The sequence below is a fragment of the Acartia tonsa genome, chromosome 8 (assembly GCF_053477335.1).
Source record: "Acartia tonsa isolate MP-2025a chromosome 8, ASM5347733v1, whole genome shotgun sequence".
NCBI lineage: Eukaryota > Metazoa > Arthropoda > Copepoda > Calanoida > Acartiidae > Acartia > Acartia tonsa.
The window spans coordinates 3,768,387-3,782,621 of NC_137267.1; the positions used below are offsets into that span (position 1 = coordinate 3,768,387).

Below are 14,235 nucleotides of genomic sequence, written 5' to 3' on the forward strand. Positions count from 1 at the left end.
GAAAAAATGACAATCGGCCTCCAGGTTCAGGTGCTGCAGGCCTCCAGGTACACTCTGGACAGGTAAAAATTAAAATTTCTTATTTGAAGAGTTAGAGGTACACTTATAAAACAAAATATGCATCTTTTTTGGATGTTATTACCATATTTGAAGAAAAAATGACAATCGGCCTCCAGGTTCAGGTGCTGCAGGCCTCCAGGTACACTCTGGACAGGTAGAAATTAAAATTTCTTATTTGAAGAGTTTGATGTACACTTATTTAACCAAATATGCACCTTTTTGGATGTTATTACCATATTTGAAGGTAAATTGAGAAACATGAACAAAAGCGGCAGATTTTGAGATAGACAAATCATTTATCGAATTAGATATTTAAAATAAGTGTCACTAGAGCCCTCAAGAATAAAAAAACTTTTAAATTAATGTCTATAACAAATGTATAATAATGTCCTAAATAGTCTCGTAATAATCATAATCATCATAGAAAATATAGCAATCAAAATTCCAATAGCAACCTTTATTTCAAGAAAGATTCCCTAATACGAACTTTAATTTTATGTTATCCAAATTTATTAAAAGCAATGAAACGCTTGTAATCAACTTGATGAACTACTAATCCGCGGTTCTAAAGTCATACTGGAACAAGGATGACAACATCCATAAACGCAAAGCTAAAATTATAAGAAAGGACAATCAAACAATAACACTTGCAGGTTGTCAGAATTTAAAAAGCAGAAGATTAATTTCTAAGTCTAAACGAAATTGTACATAAATGTTGTAAAAAAGATATAAAAAAAACAGCATATTTTAACGTACGGACTTTCTGGTAACGATAATAGAGTTTCTATGCGTTCTACTTCGTACCTAACTTTTATAGGAATCATCATGCAAAGTTTGAAGTTGATAGGACAATTCTAACAAGCCTAAATTAACGAAAAGAGCTAACTGTTACTTTAATTATTGAAAAGATTCGCTTTTAAAAATCATTAAATAATTATTAAAAGTATTGTTAATGTTAAGTTCAAACGAAGTACAAAGAGAATAAATAAGTAAAGTTCTTTTTTGTAATAATCTTTAGAAATAGCTAAAATAGTCCTATAATAATAATTATTTTCTTTAAAAACCTAAGTTGGTGTTCTCTTAATCAAGCAAATCAATTTAAATCTACCCATAATATTTACAAGCTTCTTATCGCAGGATTGAAGCTTTATCTTTTACTAGCGGCTGCTCTCCTAGCATCCAGGAGCTATGTATTCAACACAGTAGTAAAAGTAGGAAAAATAGTCTAAAACCAAACCTAGATATAGGAATTCAATTATTTAAAACCACCAAGTAACCTATAAAAAGCATCCTTAAAATGGAGAACTCAATCGGTTCAGTAGTTATTGAAATCTTAAGCTACAGACAAAAAAACTTACAACTTTATATATAAACAAGGATGACAACATCCATAAAAGCGAAGCACTGAAACGGTAGGACAAAAAGACATTAACACTTGTATGGTATCTGAACTGAAAAATCGGAACATAATGTATAAATGTCGAATCAAAATTGTAGGTAAATTTGTTGAAAAACTGCTTAAAAACAGGATAATGTTTATGGACATACTTACATTTTTGGACTTGATTATAGAGTTGCTTCGCTTATAATATTGTTCTTTGTTGTCCCAGGAATCAATATACCAAAAATCAGATCAAACGGATAATTAAAACACTTGAAAATTTGTTGTTAAAAAAGTAGAAAAATCAACATGTTTAAAATGGACGTACGGACATTCTGGTAATGATTATAGAGTTGCTACGATTTCTAAATCGTACCCAACTACTACAGGAATCATCATGCAAAGTTTGAAATCGATAGAACAATTCTAACATGCCTAAATTAACGAATAAAAGCTATCTATCTCGGACGGACGGACGGACGGACGGACGGACGGACGGACGGACGGACGGACGGACGGACGGACCGACCCTAATTATAGAAAAGCTTCGCTTTTAAAATTTAGCGTGTGATTTAGACAATATCTGCCTAAAAGGTCTTTCGGCGAATAAATGTGATTATGTACAATCACCATGATGATTTCTTATCAATGATTTAAAGTGATAAGACAATGGCCAATAAATTGATAAATATATCCAATGATGATACACAAAATTTTCTTCTGTAGATCACAATTAGTGGTTGAAACGTTTTGACACTCAGCTTAATGAACCAACTAATCAAATTTCGATTAAAGTACTCAAAGTTGTCAAGCCAACGAATAAGAAGACACTATTATAAAACTTTGGGGACTAGTATAATAGACAACCATTGTCCCCTTCCTTCCTGATTTCTTATACTCCTACTATTCATATATCCTTCAAAGGGTGTGGATTCAATTCCGCATAATAATAAATCTTTCATATTCGCTAACAGCCACAATAGCAACAAACAAATGAGAGAACGTGTTATTTTACTAGATTTTAAAAAGACGGTAGAGAAAATTAGTAATTAAAAAAATATACAGTTCTGTTTTTTAAGATGTCTTATCGTTGCGGGTGTCAATGCAAACCCTTTCAGAAGCCCATATTATTCCACCCCCCCCCTCCCACACCCCACTTTTAACCATTTCAAAACTAAGTAGAAATTTAGGGATAAATCAATAAGTTACTTTTATAAAAATAACATGATCTTTGAATGTCTGTACCACCCATCCGATATGGTTCTCCTTTACAATGTAGCTTCAAGTGAGTGTTCGACTAATGAAGTAGTAAAAAATGCCTTGGCCAAAAAAAGGCTTTCATCAAATCGTTTTCTCTTCCATATACCTATCCTTCAATACCCACCCTCAATCATTCATCTTATTGATATATTGATGACCAAATATGTTCCCTAACATTTTGAATAGGGTTGGGCCGGATATCCGGCCAGATAGTTTCAATATCCGGTATCCGGATATCCGGCCACACCGGATATCCGGCCCAACCCTAATTTTGAATCTTCAAAAATTAAGGTAAAAAGTCAAATAATTGTTTCTATAATTAAGGAATAAGACAATGGACGATAAATTGATGTAAATATTCCCCATTACCAATGTAAAAGCTTATACATTGCAGGTTTGCACAACCCAAAGGGGGGAGCCGGATGTGACACTTTTTGAAACCAAAACTAAAAGTCAAAGGAACCCAACTAAAAAAAGGGTTACAGCACTGAAATTTGGTATGGCAGTTGCTTTGAAGAGGTACAATATGGAACTGTGAAGAAACGGCGGCGGAACCACATGTATCGCCGAATTGTTTTTTTTTGGCGGGAAACGGCGGTAGCAGCGGTTTCACCAACTATTCTTCATAGTTTCAAATAGTACCTCTTAAAAGCGACTGCCATTCCTAATTTCAGTGCTGTAACTCTTTTTTAAGTTGAATTCCTGTAGTTTTGGTTTCAAAAGTGTCACAACCGCCCCCTCCCTTTAAAGTACCCGAAATAACAAACGAATGAAGGAACGTATAGGATAATTGTACATTGTAAGTGCCCTTTATTGATCCTATATTATTGTAAAATTTTGTTAAAATGACTATGAAAAGTTTGGTAGTAGGTATCAGGGAGGGAGGGGGCATTGGGCTGTTTATTACACAAGTCCCCTAAGTTTTACAATAACATTTTTTATTCGTTGGCTTAACAATCGAATAATCGAATTATCTAATTCACTGGCTCAAAACCTGTTAGTTATTTTTTTCTATTTGGCAGGTTCCAAACTTTTTATTTTAATCTGCAAAGGGGGTAATAATGTTTATCAGCACTGGGGATATAAATAAATTTTTCATTGTCTTATCCCTAAAGATCAGTGGTTTAGAAGTCATTGTTATAGATAAATTAACTTTCTCTGAAATATAAGGACACATGGAAAAGGCAATCGATGATATATTAATATTAAATAGGAAGATTAATCTATAATCCATTGTTAAATCTCTGTCTATTTGGTCTCATAATATATATCCATTCATGGATATGACAATGGCTGATAAATTGATGTTCATCCTATATGATTATACACCAATTTACCCCTTATGTAGATTATAATAGGTGGTTTTGACACTCATTTTCATGAACCAGCCAATCAAAATTTCTCCAAAGTTGTTAAGCCAAACAATAAAAAAAAACTTTGGGGACTAGTATAATAAACAGCCCAATGTCCCCTCCCCCCCTCTCTCTGATATTCAATGGTTTGTTGATCCATTAAGAAAGTTGGTGGTATGTCAATTTAAACAAAACTCAAATCATTCTAAGGTCGTTTGTTATGGTGTTTAATTGATTCCACTAAATTTTCCATTCAACAAATTATGGCTTTAATTATTAAGGTTATATACTAAGGTTTTCAAAAACATATTTTTGTCTAAAAATTGGTTGGTCCAAGCTAGCAGTGCTTAAACTTTTCAACCAATAATCATTATTTTTTTCATTATATTTATTGTCCATCGTTAAATCCCTTAGGAGTCCTGATGCTGAAAATGAATTATTTGTGCTCACTATTAGGGGTATGTAGTAGCACACCTTTAGTTTAATATATATATTCTAATCCTAACACAGTAGGTAAGGCATTTAGAAAAATTTAGGATGGATAATTAGCCATTTCATTATTACTAGCGTATACTAGCGGACACGCCCCTAGAGGCCTTTAGTGGCAATTTAAATGTTAAGTTTTTTTTGTTCAAGTCTATAAGATACCTATCTATTTTGCGATTAAGTTTCTGCGATACCTCTTTATGCTGCGTTGAAGTCTCTAGGCGAAATTTGTGATTTCTCTTGGAAGGGTGGTGGAACCCTCCCCCCAAATAGTTATAAACCTTCCCAGGACCTATGAAAAGCTACCCTGTTAAGGAGAATCCAATCGGTTCAGCGGTTAGCGAGATCCTTCGGTACAGACAAACAGACCAAGAGACAAACACACATCCTGTTACTTTACTATAACGATTTCAAAGTTAAGTTGTAAACTTTTCAAGTTTATCATTTAATGATTCTTTTTATCATTATTAAATGATCTTTTACACTTCCTTTTTCTCATTCATTCCACCTTCTAGTTTGGGTGCCATGTGGTCAAAACATTATAGGGATAGGTTAATGAAAGATGGAATTAATCTTCTCCCAATCTCTCTCTATAATTAAATAGTAGCTTTGACACTAGCCTCTATATCTTTTGTTGGTATTATATTAAAAATCTCTTTTCCTTATTCAAGACTAGCAGCTACGCCCCTAGAGGCCTCTAGGAGAACTTTAGTGGTGGGGAGGGGGGAATTTTTTAAAGGTGCGAATTCTCATGGGAGGGTGTTTGTACCCATATACAAAATAGACTAAAACTATCCCTGGGCCTATAAGACGATTAACTGAAAAGTAGGACCTTATCGGTTCAGCGGTTAGCGAGATCCTTCGCTACAGACAATTCCTTATTCAAGACATATTAGAATTGTCCTATCGATTTAAAACTTTGCTTGATGATTCCTTAAACAGTTAGGCATGATTTAGGAAGCGTAGCAACTGTATAATAGTTACAAGAAGGTCAATTTGAAACATGCTTGTTATTTTTTTTGACAACAACTTATTGTATGATATAATTATCCTATTCATCAAATTTTTGTAATGATGATTCATAAGATCGTAAGGTACAATATTATAAAAGAGGCATCTCTATAATCAAATCCTAAAAATGAAAGTATTTCGTTTGACTCTACTCTGTAATTTTGCAATTTTGCAAAATTTATGTACAATTTTGTTTAGACTTACAGATTTATGTTCTTCTTATAAAGTTCTGACACTCTACAAGTGTCATTGTTTGTTTGTTCTGATTTTAGAGCTTTGCTTTTATTCATTTTTAATACTTATATATACAATCCTATATGAGAATTTAATAGCATACTAGTGTTGTTGTATTTACTGACTTTTATCCAAAGAGGGAGGGAACATTGGGCTGTTTATTACACTAGTCCCCAAAGAACGGGGACTCATATTGAATTTTGTTTGGTTGATTTATTAAGTTCAGTGTCCAAACGTTTCAACCACTAATAGTAATCTACAGACGATGTAATTATGTGAATCATCATTGGGAATATAATTATACATCAATTTATCGGCCATTGTCCTATCCCTTTAGATCCCTGGTTGTATTTACTGATTTTATCGGCTACCACAATGTTTTCGAGATGGTTGTATGGTGACACAAAAAATATCATCAACAAAAATTATTGAAAAAGATCACCTTTATATTTGTGGGTTCATGCATTATCCTTTCAACTTATTTACAAAACACTTAGTTTTAAAATCAAAGGTGGTGTAAAAAAAATCAAATAGTAAATTACACTTGTACCCGAAGTTTTTAAAAGTTATATTATTAGTTGGCTCAAAAACCTTGGGAACTTTTGTTAATTTTTGATTAGTTGGTGAAACTTATCAACTAAGAACTAACAGAAGGGTTAATTTTGTTTATCATCATTGGGGATGTATAACAATTTATCATCCATTGTCTTATCTCTTAACGTCTCTAAGACAAAAAACCTTGCTTCAATTAAAATGAACCTCTACTATTTTTTGTTATTTTGTTGACCCTGTTAATGGGCTACTGGTTAGCAAAGAGCCCTACAATTATTACCTAACCCCACCCTTGCTATTTAACATTAGAGAATGTCGATTTTAATTTTGTATTAAATAACAATAAAAATTTTGCTTATGAGTTTATATAAATTTTCCTATAAAAGTAGTATGCCTATTTTTGTTTGTCCTTTAAGATCTTGTTGCCATTAAATGATTGAGTTCTTTTAATTCATATGACTTTATGCCATATCATTTTTAAGATGGTTTTAGGCTATCTTCCTGCCTTTATTCCCCTTCCATAAATACAGAACCCCTAGACGCTACAAATCCTATTACATAAAGTAGTAAGATTTTTCTGTCTGCAGATTAAGATTTCATTAACTACTGAACCGATTGAGTTCTCCTTTTAAATGAAGATTCACATGGTTTTAGCAACTTTCGACTACAGATCCCTAGATGCTAGAGACACAGCACCTAATAATACATAAATTGGTTAGAAATAAATTATTGACCCACCAAAATTATAATTAATGACATATAACAAATAGCTGGTATGATCTTGTTATTGCTGCATTTCCTATGAATAGATTCATTCTTGACTTGTATAACTTAAAATCTCATCAACTGCTACATAAAAAATCGATGTCTTCTATTTAATTATCCATCATGTCTTATCAGAATTTTTCAACCCCATTTTAATTCAAATAAAAATATTCTAAAAACTAACACTAACCATCCCAAGTTTAAAATCGATAGAACTTTGTCTCTTTCATTTGATTAAAAACTTTGGGGACTTTAATTACTAAAGAGCAAAATGCATTTTTGAAAAAAAGAAAAAACGTCAAAGTTTTTTTTTTAAATTTGTTTTCTCAATTATTTTCTGTTTTTTTTCGCTGTAAATAAAATTGTAGCTTGTAATATTGTCTTTGTTAAAAAAATTTTAAAATGTGATTTCATAAGATTATTATAAAAGAAGTAATAAATATCAAATTATTTGATTTTTATATCCGCCATTTGCAGGGAGGAAGGCAGGGATCTAAAGGGATAAGACAATGGCCGATAAATTAAATTACATCCCAAATGATAATACAAAAAAGTTAACCCTTCTCTAAATTACAATTAGTGGTTAAAACATTTGGACACCCAACTTAATGAACACATTCAATAAAAGACCTCAAAGTTGTTTAGCCAATAAATAAGAAAACGTTATTATAAAACTTTGGGGACTAAAGTTAGTTAGTAATAAACAGCGCATTGACTGTAAACTACATTTGTACTTATAGTTTTATAATCACGTGATCTTATTCGTTAATTTTTGTCATCTACATAAACATATTTCTTTTAAAGAGGCCTTGGGCATAAAGAAGCGATTCTGACAATTTTCTATAATATTTTGTTATATGCTGAACTGAATTTGAATTTCCGAATGTGTACACAGTTTCCTCGGTGTTTCCTTATCCTATCTCAATATTTACTACCAGCTGAAAAAAAATAAAATCTAAAATTGTAGGTATAAACGATTTTTACATTATACCAAAATTTAACTTTTTGAAAAAAAGTTTGAAGCTATTTTGAGATAGGATAAGGAAACACCGAGGAAACTGTGTACCCTTTTGGAAATAAAAATTCAAATCATTTGTAATATGATACATTGATTGATACCTTTTAAGTCATCTAATTCTATATAACCTTATTATTAAGGAGAGAGGCCACATATAAACAACAAATACATGAAAGTAACAGGTAGGGTTGAGCCGGATACCGGATATCCGGCTGATTTATAATGCCGGAAAAACGGATATTAAGTAGCAAAAAAAGATCTTCATAAAAATCGGCTGCAGTTTAGCTTCCCAGTGCCGGCTGTGGTGGCTGTCAGCTGCCAGGTACAGCAGCCGGTATTCGGCTGGATATTGAAAATGGCCGGATATCCGGCCAAATCGGTTATCGAACCCTAGTAACAGGATGTGTTTCTGTCTATGTTTAGCTATTGATTTCGTTAAATACAGAGCCGATATGATTCTTCTTTACAGTGAAGTTTTTCATTGGTCTAGGGAAAGTTTTAGTTATATTTTGAGAGGGGACTTAGCCACACCCTCCCAAGAGAAGTGTTCCCTGGAAAACATACACACCTCCAATAACCAAAACCAAAAGAATAACTTCATTATGCCAGTCGTGATTACTTTTATTCAATCTTTTTTAGTCGAAATAAATATTGTCAGTTATTTTTAAATATTTAGGTTTGTCGACAAAAATAATGATTTACGTCATTTGTTACATAAACCTTAGTTCTTTTTTTAAATGAAATTTTTTCACATAATTGTAATAATAAAATACTTGGTAGAATTGAAAAGATTTAGAATATTAGTTAAAGTGGTCAGCTAACACCTTGGTGTTTGTTCATTGCCGCTAAATTCAAACTTTAAAATCAGAAGAAATAAAAAAATCTTATGGCTTTTGAACCAACTTTTGTATTCAAAGAAGAACAATGTCCGTCCTTCCGTATGATCTCAGTAACCACTGAACCTAATTTCTTTCGAAGACATGAGAAAAATGTGATACTATAAAAGTTCTGCGTATTTTTGTGAACACCAACCATTTTAACGAGACCACATATTGGTCTATTGTGTGTTGAACTCTAAGTGGTGCATCTACAATTACGTAACAAATGCACATAATGCATAAAGATTAGGAGCCTCTAGGGGCACTTAAAGCGGGAAGGGGGAGAAGTCGACCCAACCCCCTTATTTTCAATTTAAGTTTTAAAAAGTATGTACCTTCCTTGGATCAATAAGAACCTTAATTGTAAAGGAGAAACATATCGGTTCAGCGGTCATTGAGATTCTACGCTACATAAAAATAAAGGCATTTAAATATTTTGTTATTTTGTAGAGAATAAACCGTCAGCGTATTTGTAGGAACGCCAAGTTAAGTAGCATTGAATTGTGTGCTTAGAGAGATGAAATATTCGCTTGTCATTTAGTATACAACACTTACATATACAGGGTGCGCCACATAAATCCGGACTTTTTCTTATTTTTAAACAAATAAACATAAATCGTCAATTTTAAAGATTTTATTGAATTTTAAAAACTGGGAAGCAACCTAGGTATATGACTATTAGATAATTTAATAAAATCGCCGCCAGCCTCAAACACCGCCTCTACCCGCCCCCTGAACCGCCCGCCGACCCTGGTCACCATGTCCCTGTTCAAGCAGGCGAAGTTCTCCATGATAGAAGCAATGAGAGAAGGTCTTTTTAGTATGGGCGCGTCTATTGGTTCATGCTTTAATGGCGCTCCAGGCCCAAAAGTCTATTGGAGTAAGATCGGGGCTGCTGGGAGGCCACATCTCCTTAAGAAGTGAGTAACAGCAGGATCCAAATTAACCTATCTTTAAAGCTACCCTTTGACACGGCGGCTCTAATTTGGGCCACGGTTAAGCTAGTACAACGTTTTATACCTTTTTAAAAATGGCACGAAGATTAAGATAGGGTTATAAGCGCAAAACATAGTCTAAAACGAGTTTCAAGGTTCCATATGGGCCCCTGAAGTCAAGAACCGAGAAATTTTCAAGATTTTTGACGTTTTTGACATCTTAAAATCTACCACGATCCACTTTGTCGGAGTACTACAGCCAAGTCAGCTGGGATAGAGAACTCTAGTTTTTTCTAGTGTTTTCACTAGGTATCTGATAGTATCTCCAGCAAGTGTCATTACTCCATCTCACCTACAGATGGGCTGAGGTCAGATTTAGTAGGCTCAAGTCATAAATCCACAGTAATTTATCTGCGCAATTCGAATCTGCCTTGTTGAACATATGCGCGGCAAGCTCGGCGTACACGTCCTTCATCGTCCAAAGATTTTCATGGGCAACAAGGTCATTACCTAAGCTTTTTATAGTGGGGTCAAACGTCCTGATTGGTCAAGTAGTTTTAGCGCTATGGCCGTTTAAAAAAAGTCCGGATTTATGTGGCGCACCCTGTACATAGATAGATAGATATGGATAGTTAGATATATTAGGAGGTAGGGGAGGGGACATTGGGCTCTTACATTGTGTACATTATTGTATTTTGATTGGTTGGTTCATTAAGTTGAGTGTTCAAACGTTTCAACCGCTAATTGTAATCTACAGAAGGGTTATATGTGTTGTGTATCCTAATTGGGGATGTACATCAATTTATCGTCCATTGTCTTTTCCTTTAGATCCCTGTAGATATATAGAAAGGTAGGTATTTAGATATTTAGATATATAGTTAGATAGAAAGTTAGATAAATAAAGAAGAAAATTGATTCGCTTTGTAATTGTTAAGTATTTAACATCTTGAAATAGATAGATAGATAGTGAATCCAATTTATTTCCTTGTTATCCAATCATATAAAGTAGTAAGGTTTTTTGTCTGAAGCTAAAGACCTCGGAAACTGCCAATTCGAATTTATTGTACTTTTCGGGAAATCTTTATGAATGTATTTTGGTGTTTTTATGCTATTTTTATAACCTCTTTCGCCCAATCCTATGGACGTAAGGCGAAACAATTAGTTCTATCAAATAAAGTAGTAAGGTTTTTTTTTGTCTATTGCTTAAGATTTGTAGCTTATTAAACCTATTGACTTATCCATTTTAGAAAAGCTTTACTTAGTGAATGGTTTAAAGCTATTTTTCTGCCCTAGATCTTCTTTTAGATAGACTAAAGAAAAATTTATATAACATCAAATAAATAATTAAAAAAATTACTGAATATCATTATGACAGATTTAATAAGTAAAAGTAGTAAATAAATAAATATTTATTTTTCCTTTTTTATGAAAGGATTTTATTTGTCAATATTTACAGATGGTATTTATCAAGGATCTAAAGGGATAAGACAATTCTTGATAAAATGAAAGTCACAAAATTACCCCTTCTGAAGATTACATTTAGTGGTTGATACGTTTGAACACTCACCTTAATGAACCAACCACTCAGAGTTCAATAAAAGTCCCCAAAGTTCTTAAGCCAACGAATAAGAAAATTTAAAAACTTTAAGGACAAGTGTAATAAACTGTTCCCTCCCTGGTATTTACTCTATTATCCCCCTTCAGGGAGAGGATAGGAAGCAGAAAGAAACTTATTTTGCCCCCAATTTTTCCACTAATCAAAAAAGTGAATTTATAACATATGATGGGTTGTTGTAATGCATTTAATTTATTTTCAAGAAGGATTTTCAAAAGTTTATAGACTAGAACCTTATTGGCTTTGGGAATCTTCACGCGGAATTGTAAAAGACTATTGTATATGATGATTTTAATTGAAGAAAAAGTAAAATAACCTTTTTGGATTGACATATCTCTTGCGTTGTATTTTCATTTTATATTACATTTAATTGTACAATTAGTTCAGCTGGTGTTTTTACATTTTAGAAAAAAAATTGTATGGTGTCATTAGTTTTAGGTTAAGGAAGGTTCTAAAAAGCCCGCTATGATTATAAATTTATAATAGAGCCCCGCATGAGTAGAACCCTTCAGTTTTGTCCATAAGGGAACACCTTTATTATGGCAAATGACCCAAGTGGCCAGTTTAGCTATTATTATTGGGAGTATTGTATACTAACCGGTGTAGGGGGGGTATTAAGGAGATAAGGTGGTCTAAACAGGAGGTTACATTAGGCAGAGGGGTCCCTAATAAAATAACTACATTAGACATTAAACTGGTATCCAAAGTTTTATAAACATAATCTTTTATTAGTTGGCTTAAAATTTTTCGGTAATTTTAGAAATATTTTTTTTCAATTTGAAAATTTGTATAACCCCCCCCCCCCTCTCCCCCGACAGAACTATGAACTCTGTATGTATGTCCTTAAACAGTATTATGTATCTAAGCAGTTTTGCAACATATATACTTACACTTTTGTTTATACTTATACATTTATATTCTGATTATTCTGTTTGTTTCAGACCTTCGCTTTTATGAATGTTGTCATTCTTGTTTGATTCATATGGACCACAAATAAAATTTTAATATCAAATAAAGGATTTGTATGTTTGTCAAACATTTTAGCTAAAAATAGTTTTAGCAAGAAAAGTAACCTACTCCAATACTTTTCAAAATTATAAGTATTAAATCTAATAAATAATGGGTAGAAGAAAGGGTAGTAGAACAATTGAACCGTTAATACCCTATAATTTATGTGTATCTTAAAATCATACTAAAAAAATGTTATTTTTCTGTTGGTGAGGGTAAACACCTAACCCCTTAATACCAACCACACATATAGCTCTAACACCTGCCTACCATTAAGACCTACACCCTCCCCCCCCCCCATTTTACAGGGATATGTATTCTGAATTTAAATTGTAAATGTACCTTATGAAAAAACATTTTAAATTTGAATTTGAAGTTATGCCTCTACATTAAAATAGATAATGACATTTTTGTAAATAAAATAATTGCATGCAGAATAGTTTTTCTTTTGGTGAATAATCCCCTCTTTCGTTGTCTGTTAGTAAAATTTATCTTTCATAAACTATTCCCTGGCCCCCACCCCCAACCCCCTCTGTATTTAAAAAGGGTTTAAAGCATAAACAAATTAATAATAATAAAACCATTTAAATGAAAAATAAATTCTAAGCATTTTATTATTTAGGATTTTAAAGAATTTTACTATTTAGTAGTGAAGCTATCATACAATTTGAAGTGTCTTTTTATCCGTCTCTTCGTCAGAAAAGGTGAGCCGTGAATTTCTCAGCTTTTATGTAAGGTAGACGGCAAAAATTAGCATCCGTTTTATAATTTACTTTTCCGTCGGTAAATAAGCAATAATAGGTATCATATTTGTAAGGAAAAAAAATTATTAAAATCTTACCTCATTATTTCGACTGCTTATTTTCATTTTTTAAGCTGAATGTTACCATAATTTTGTGACTGTAAATTTTCTTTCATTCAACCTGAAATAAAATTAACATAAATTAGATAAAAGTATAAGGATGTTTGTCTGTGTGTGAGTCTGTCTGTACCGATGAAATATTGAAATTTGGTGGGAGGGGGGCTACTTCCCTTCCACTCAACCTAACGCCCCCAGAGACCTCTAGGGGCGTACTAATAAGTTAGAAGTCGACATGAAATTACAATTTCTTGAAATTAATAAAAAGTAAATTGAAAAATCCAAGAATTTAAATTGAAAACATTTAAACATGTCAATTTTAATTCAAATAATATTTTCAATTAAAATACTAGCGTATTGAAATAAAAGAAAAATCGGTTATTTTATTAGTGAACTTACAAAATCCTCCAAAATTGACTAGGGGGTTTTAAATAGTGCGGTAATATTTACACTTTTATAAATTTTGTAAGATTATATATTATCCTTATAATAAAGTAGCAGGATATTTGTATATCTGTCTGTCTCGCTACTTTACAGGATAGATTCTTATGGTACTATTTTGGGGGGAGGGTACCACCCTGCCAAGATAAATCGCTCAAAAAAATAACTACCCCCCCCCAAAAAAAAAAAAAATTTATGTGATAAATTGGGTTATCGAATTCAACTTCCCCCTCAACTGCCCCTAGAGGCATCTAGTGACGTCCTTTTCATTAATTGGGAAGTTGTTCACTTACGAAATGCTGGAATTTACCAAATTTATTAAGAGTAACATTTAATACAAGTATTAGAAATCTAAATCTAATATGACATATTGCCCACAG

General features: G+C 32.6%; 1 protein-coding gene across 1 annotated transcript in view; it reads right to left on the reverse strand.

The window, feature by feature from the left end:
- LOC145325831 (uncharacterized) overlaps window positions 1–14,235 on the reverse strand; it is a 173,254-nt gene that overhangs the window by 23,971 nt on the left and 135,048 nt on the right. The window contains exon 2 of the mRNA XM_080168798.1: window positions 13,397–13,478. The gene's annotated coding sequence lies outside the window, so the exon portion shown is untranslated. The remainder of the gene's footprint in view (window positions 1–13,396; window positions 13,479–14,235) is intronic.